This window comes from Xiphophorus maculatus, chromosome 19 (assembly GCF_002775205.1).
Source record: "Xiphophorus maculatus strain JP 163 A chromosome 19, X_maculatus-5.0-male, whole genome shotgun sequence".
NCBI lineage: Eukaryota > Metazoa > Chordata > Actinopteri > Cyprinodontiformes > Poeciliidae > Xiphophorus > Xiphophorus maculatus.
Genome location: NC_036461.1, coordinates 26,698,728 through 26,707,387, shown reverse-complemented (window position 1 = coordinate 26,707,387; position 8,660 = coordinate 26,698,728).

Here is an 8,660-nt window from a genome sequence, read left to right as displayed (position 1 = left end):
AACGGGGTTTACAAAATGCATATTTACAGGAACCAATTTTTCACCTGGTTACACTTGGTTAAGCTCAAAATGATTCGCATTCGTCAGATTTAACGTTAAGGTGTTCTTTGAACTTCACCAAAATGTTTTTTCTCTGTGTAAGTCAATATTAGTCCTGACCTGAACCTGACAGAGAATCAGTGGATTTGACTAAATACTAGCATGATGGAAAGGAACCCCTCCAGGCTGACAGAAAGTTTGTCAGCTATTTACTGACATTTAAAAAAAAAAAACATGACATGAATAAACAGATTTATTTTCAATTAATACTTCTTTTACATTTTACATTGCTTATTTTCTTTTGAGTGACGCCTGTCCACATTTCTTTACAGAAACAATAGGAATAAAAAAATAATAATTTTGGGATTAAAAAAAAGTTTTTTAAAGCAGAAAGTAATAGAAAATATTAATTTCCTTCTTGTTTATTTCCTTGTGGAGAAATTAGAACAACAGCAAATGTTGCTTGGACAGAGCAAGGAGAAAACTCTGTAATTATAACCAGAGTTAATTTCCAGCTCACTCGCAGACAGTGTGATACAAGGTTGTTCTGGTTCGTAATTACATCCTTTCCTCTCCCCAGGGTCTTCGAATTCTTCTCCATTTAAAATATCAAAAAAGCAAGTTTCATTTAAATTTTTAGATCAGCCGTCCCACCCCTTGAGGGCCCTGGGCACGACAAATCCCAGTTGATGCTACGCTTTCAGAAAAGTGACTTAAGATTGGTTGATAATTGGAGAGGTGGCTGAGCCAACGGCTGAAAAAAATTGTCTCTCTACCACCTCAGGCTGATTTAAGGGGAGGGAAAAAAATGCTAAAAAGCTGACTTTGCAAAGATATAAAGCTCTGTTCTGACTGCTGAGAACGCATGCATGTAAATCTTTCACTTTTGTCTCTCCTTTAATTAAACCTGATACGCCTGTTTGGTAGTCTCATGCCTCCCTCTGCACTCATGCCTCCCTCTGTGGAAATGACGGTGGAATTAGATGGAAACAATATTCCGCTGGAGCCTCAGATTCCATGACGTATGCAAAAAACGCAACATGCATTTCTTCTCATTAACGTAAGAAGAAATGCAACCATGAGATAAATCCCATTTCTTTTTCTTTTTTTTGTTGACTTTTTTGCAAGAAGAGACGAAGACAGAGGGGTGGAACGATGCAGAGTATTTAAGCATGAATGGACTGATGTGTGTTGTGTCCTTACATGCATGAGTAAGGCTGTACAGTGCATGACTTCAATACCCTGCAGCTTCAGGAATGGGTACTAACACACTGACACAGTTATTAGACCAGACTAATTGGGTCTGGGATATGTGTGTGTGGGTGGGTGTGTAAGTGAGGATAGGATTGTAAATCTACAGTATGCTACAGCACATTTCTGTGGCTGTTTCATGTAGTGACAGCACACATGTTTTGCTGTGATTTCACCTCATATGTAGGTCAAATAAAACTTGATAAGACGAAGATTACGGCATTTACTCGTGTGTACAAGTTTCCTGTCTTAGAGAAAAAATTGTTGCAAAAATACTGCATGCATTTGTTGTCGCAAATGTACTAATGCCCTCCTTTCGAGGCGACTCTAGCAGATGTCAGTTTTTTGGGGGGACGCCCTTTGGGAAAGATCACGCACTCATTACTGCTTGACCCAGTTTCATTCCTCACCATTTCAGAAGGTGATAGATATAATGCAAAATAAGCACAAGTATACACACACACACACACTGAAAAAAAGAAATCCCCACATCTGCGCGGGCAAGCACGCATGCTCTGTATTTTGACAAATCTGAAAAATAATCCAGCATGAAATTAAAAGAACAGCTTCGTCGTTAATCCGGTCTAAATCAGTCGGTCTGGGAGCGTTGATTTAATGACTAAATTAGAGCAGTGTGCCACCACACTCAGGCCTGTGATTAATCCCATTTTGTGTTAGCTGCAAGCAGGGAAGCAGAAATATTAGCCCTGTTGAAAATATCTATAAATGTGTCTGTTTTTGTTTTTTCTTTTTCTGTTTCCTAAACCATCTTGCAGTCACACTGTGTTTACTTATAATGACAGGAATTCTGGGTGATGATCAGAGGACAAAGATGAATCACAAAAAAAAAAAAACATGGCGTAAGAGAAGCTGCTGAGCTTTAAATCTCAGAAGGGGAGAAAAGAGAGGTAAATAAACAGAGGAACACAAACTAAATGTGGGAATAGAAAGAAAACTTAGACATACACAGTTCCTTCCAAAGGTATTTGTATCTGTTAAACGGTTTTTTTTGTTGTTTTTTTTACAATTTGTCACGTTGCAGCAAACTTCAATATATTTTTGTTAGAAGTTCATGTGACAGCCCAAGACGATGTCAAAGACATAACAAAACTAATACTGTATGTTATTTCAGTGGTGGTTTTTTGATTTGGCAGAAATGGGCAGTTGCCCAGGGCGGCATTAGAAAGAGGAGCTCACAATCGCCAGGCAAAGTAAGTAGTGATCAGTTGCACTTTGAACACGTTGTCTTAAATAGTCACCTATTTAGAATTTTAATGATTTTCTGCAGTTTGATTGGCTGGGGCATGGCACAAGGAATTAAATTAAATTAGATGGAAACCAGCAGTGGCCGTCTATTTCCAGGACTGTGACAAGATCCCGCACACTCTTTGAACACTACTGTCAGGAAATTTACGCATAGAATAGAAAACATAGAATAAGCCAGGCAGAGAAGAGAAGCCAAAGACTTCAAATACATTGGAATGAAATATTGTTTATCTTCTCATCTCGTAAAGCTGGATATATTTTCACACCCTAAATATACAGCGATTTTCTAATCATACTGCCCACTCAGAGAGCATTTTTGCACAACTGTTCACGTTCACCCAACTGCAATTACAAACACCCACACATTTAAACACTGGTCTGGAGATTTGTGGGTAATTTGGAGCTCAGTGTCTAGGTATTTTGCATGTTGCCATATTTTGTGTAATGAACTATCAGTACATTTACACGACTTTCATATCCATAAGTCAACCAGTGTTTGACTGGTTGACTTATTATTTTTTAATAAGATTTTTTTTAAAAAGTCTTATTACTCATGACTTAGTAATAAGATTTTTTTTTTTTTTTTTTTTTTTTAATCTGAAGCAAGAATCCCACATTCCATTAACTTTTTAGCAACTGGACTCTCAAGGCAGAGAAGGAGCTTCACTGGATTATTTTAATATTAAATAAATCTCACAATTTACAGAAGATTATATGGAGAAATATCATGTCTGTTATTTATCCGTGTCTAAATATTACTCAAAGTGTAATATTTACACTTTACTATTACTAAGGTCTTTAAATATTACTCTTTGTAATATTTAAAGACCTTTCTTAATAATTCTGCTTATTTCTCCATATTCAAGAATAGGATTATTTTTAATATCATCAACTAATGATAATTTTGGACCTTCAAAACACAACAGTCTTTATACTTCAATCAGGTGATCTCTATTCCACTCATTGTGAGTCTAATAGCACGAGTTGACTGGACCTTTGTTGAATTGGCTTAGTCACTTTAAAGGATGTGAATATTTATGCACTCATATATTTTGTGATACACATTTTCATTTCGCTGCCATTACTTTGTAGAAATCCATTTTCACTTTGACATTAAAGGATTTTTTTTTTTTTTTTACATTTTTATGTCAAAAAAACTTACATTTGTTAATCATGATTGATTTGGAAAAGCAATAAAAAGGGTAAAACATCCAAGGGACCGGCTACTTTTTAGGTACTGCATGTTGATCTGTATACTAACTGGTTTTATTTTTATTGATATACATTTTGAGGTTAAAGGTTCCTGGTACTAACTAGGCCAGATCATGGCTAACTTGTTCAGAGTCGTACCACTATAAACAATTGTCTTATTGAGTCTTTTGAGACATGTTATCGACATGTATTTTTGAATAAATAGCCATCCCTATACTGAAATAAGTTTTAACTGTGCTCACTGAGAAAAAAAATAGGGAAATTTCTTTCAATTGCATATTGTCTTCCCATGTCTGCTAAACTTAGGTTGTCATTACTTCACACGTAACTTTTGCTGATGCCAAAAACGAAAGAGGCACTTTCCAGCAAATCCTCAACACTGATGAATGTTTTTAACACAACTTTTTGTGATTTGCATCGTGCAACGACATCTCTCATCAAATTCTGTCTTGCACAGCCCATTCCAATAGTACAGAGGCAGATTTTCAACATGAATATGTGTACCTGCATTGTGCGACCACATAAGCAGCTTGGAGAAAAGAAAGGAAAAGGAGAGATTTGTTTTTAGCTTTCATTGACTTTATGAGAGGAGATAAAAGAGCTGTCACTCGACCGAGGCGTCAAGCTGAGCCCAGAACTGGATCAGTGGCTTCACCGTGGGCCTTACTGATCTGCACAACAGGCGCCGATTAACACATTGTTACATCCGATGCCAGCTTGATCCGGAACCACGAAAGGGTTTTTTTTTTTTCCCTCAAGGCGCATACACGAGTTAAATAAAAGAAATTTAAACAAACAAAAGGACAGCCCCTAAACACAAACACGTTCTCTCAATCTGTGTGTGGGAACAGATGAAATGACTGGAGAGGGACTGTAGGTGTGTAACTTTATGATACCGCCTGTTTATCTGTTTGGAGGGGGGGGGGATAAAAACAGAAAAACTTCCTCTCACGCTCACACATTTCCATGGCATGACCCTCATTATAGAGCTGAAGATTCATGGCAGCAACAGACTGGTGTGCATCTGTGTGCATGTCTGCTTCGTTGGTGGCTTTCTGCTGCCTTGGAGAAAAATAATAAGTGATGCAGTAAATAGAAAAAGGAAATTGGGATGAAGCATGATAGACAGTCAGTGAAAGAAACATGTTTTAATAAATGTTTAAAATACAATGTACAGTGCATTTCTCTTCAGTTAGTCATAAGGTATCTTGTAAAACTATTCAGGGCCCCTTGTCATGTTTTGACAAAATAAGGCCACAAACTCTCCTTTAATTTATCAGGATTAAATGTAACAGACTAACACATAAGCAGTGCAGAATTGTCAAGAGAAAATTTAATGCAGACAGGCTTTTTAAGGTTTTATACAAGTAAAAGTCTGAAAATAATAATGTTCACTTGATTTTGGCACCTTTAACTCTGAAATCACTATATAAAATTCAATCAGGGAAGAGACTGGAGAGATCTGCAGCTAATGAATCGACTAGTAGTCGTGCTATTAGTCGTGCTATCTTCACATAAATCTGGGAATTATAGAAAAGTGGCATGATGAAAATCACAAATGTGCCGCACAAAAACTTTTGAAATAAAATCCCGTAAAATCAGCTAGCATTGTGAACTGAGCACACCAGGATGTGATGCAATCTCAGCATAAAGCCAGCTGTTCTGTGAAGGCCTCTGAGAACATTTGGAAACAAACAGCATCCAAGAGACCCGGTAGGCAAATAAGATAAAGTTATGGTTGTTATTTGATGTAGAAAATAACAACCCAGGTTTTTATGATCTGAAAGAGGAATGTTCAGTCAATCATCAGAAAATGGTAAAGAGGATAGTGCAACTTCAGACGTGGCTGGGAGAGACGGTACGGGGGGGGGGGCAAAGAAATCTGTAAAACTAAAACATTTTTGCAGTAAATCTATTTTTACAAAAAAGATTAAGACTTTTTTGTCTTAATCTAAAAAAGTGGAATATTGTGGACCGTGAATACTTTTAACTTGACGATTTAAAAGAAAAAAAAAAAAAGACCAGCATTGTTTTGGACCATTGCATTTGATAGTGTCCCAGTCAAAGTGTAGCACTGTCACAGCTTCAGTGTGTATGTGCAACGAAGCTAAAAAGATACCCCCAAAGACCTGCAGCTCTTACCGCAGCAAACAAGTCATACAAGATGATGTCATGTATTGCTTTCCTTCGACCCCACAACAACTTGTGCTGCTCTGCATTAGTCTGTTACGTAAAATCCAAATGAAATACATTAAAGCAGGGGTCTCAAACTTCAGTCCTCGAGGGCCGCAGTCCTGCAACTTTTAGATGTGCCTCTGCTACACCACACCTGAATAGAATAATTAAGTCATTAGCAAGGCTCTGGAGAACTGATCTGCACCAGGAGGAGGTAATTAAGCCATTTCATTCCAGTGTTTTGTACCTGTGGCACATCTAAAAGCTGTAGGACTGCAGCCCTTGAGGACTGGAGTTTGAGACCCCTGCATTAAAGTATATGAAGTAGGTTAAAATAGGTTTGAACTGTACAAAATAGCTCGTTAAGTGTGGGAGCAACAGAAAAAAAGAACCAAAAACGCAGAACTCTTCAGCTCCTACAAACGCCCCCGCACACTGGCACAAGAGCACAGGAGAATGCAAAACAATCTACAGCAGCCCACAGACACACGACTGGCATTTTAAAAAGGACAGGCATGGAGTTAGATGCAGAAACACAAGGCAAAAAAAAAGATGAAAGTATAGAAAATAAATGAATAATTTGGAGAATTTTTATTTATTTATTTATTTATTTTTTTGTGGTCATGTGCATGGAAACGAGGAATACCCCGAAGCTTCTCTCTGCCTCTCAGCTGCCTCCCTCAGTATTTCAGTTTCTCATCCATTCACTTCCTCCACAACCTCCACATCCCCCCCGTCCTCCGATGTGGATTTTCTGCAGCCTCCTCCAAATTCCACTCGGGTTATTTTCACTTTGGGAAATATTTATTCCGGCGATGTTTATTCACGACCAAGGTTCTGAGAGGGAGATAAGAAGCCAAGTGCTGAGCTGGCCTCCAGGGCTCCAACGTCACAAACACACAAACCACGGCGCACGTAGATACACACACACACACACGCCGGCTTGTTTGCATACATTTACGCGTAACAACACTCGCCGAACTGCTTTTGGTTGCAGATCACGTACAAACTCAAGACGGTTTGTCCGTTTAAAGTCCCTTGGCGTTGTGAAATTGAGAAAGAGAGGCTGCATTCTATTTCCCAAGGAGAAACAACAACAACAATAAACATTTTGGGGAGGGTTTTTAGTACCCAAACATGACTGACCCTCATCTGTCACCAGTATTTATCATGATGTCAAGAGAGGCACGCACATGCACACCATCAGGAGTGCTGTGCCTCCTCCAAATCCTCTTCCTACATGCAGTCGTGTGATCTACACACACATGGAAAATTTGCTTGAGGGGAGAGAAAGATGGATGTGCGTGAAGTGAGCAGCAGACAGTGAGGCTGGTGGGTTTTTTTCTCTCTTGCAGCATGATTTTGTTTCTTCGTATTCTCCCTGGCTGACTCTCACCCACTTTTACATTCTTCCAGGATTCCCTGAACACCCACACGCTAAACTAAGATCTGATATCACTTTAAAACTCACAACTTCCATAAAATGTGAGGGGAAACCAAAAATCAGAGTTCAGCCTCACATCTTCACTCAGACATTCAGTGTTGCAATAGTATCCACACCACTTTTTCAGTTTTTTTTTTTAAACACACAACACAAATTTTTACTATAATTTATTGGGATATTGTGTGATGGACCAACACAAAGTCAGAACTTGGAAACTGGAATTAAAATGATAATATTAATAAGTTAGGATTTAGAGTGGGTTACGGCCTAAGTTGCATTTTAGATAATTCCTTTATCCCTAAATAAAATTAAATTCCGCAAAAATGTGTTTAGAAGTAATCGAATTAGTAAATAAGTTCCACTTTTGTGTAATTTAATCTCAGTATAAATGTAGCTGTTCTGGGTAGGCCTCATGGGTTTATTACCGACACACCTACACATTTAATGTTTTTTCTTCATTTTCATGACTGCATACATTTTAAATTCTGACCAAAAGCATCAAAACTTTGCATAAGCACATATGGAATTATGTAATAAGTGTGAAATATTTCTTTGCTGCATAATTATGTACCTTGTCCCACATATTTTCTGTCTTGCTGTGTGTCACCAATATGGAGAGTAGTAGGTGTAGTAATATAGAAAGAAAAAACATTTTTAAAACGTTAGACATTTTATAGATAGATAAATTTGGTGTTTAGAAAATGCTTTTAAATCTATTTGCTTTTAAAAGCATTTCCTCCTGTTGAAATTAAAGTCTCATACAGTTTTCCACATCTGGCCACCTCTTGGCATTTATATGAGGAAACTTAATGTGGCCATGAAAACTATTTAGATCTCTACCACCACCTGCTGTACGCTTGGTGCAGGTGCAACATGTTTTGGACAATATCAGGGTGCAGAGGTGAGAATAATTATAGCCAGCTGGTATTATTTAGGACACAATGTTGTGACGTCAGTAATGCAAATAGCTGATACATGAGCGAGTGGGTTCACATTAAAGTCTTTGCCTGTAAAAGCCTCACACACGAAGCATGGGCGTTACTAACGTAGCAGAAAGAAACCCCCGGTTGAGTCTTGCGACTGAGCCTAACACCGCCACTAGATGGGGAGGCGGGACAGGAAAACAAGGGAGAATGGCGCCTTCTCCAAAATGCAAGAAGGACGTGATGTGTTTTGGTGCACGGTATAGTATGAAGCGGCTCCGAAGCACACAGCCTCGGTTCCTTGCGTCATATGATAAGGGCTGAATGACAGCCAGCAATAGTTCTCGTTA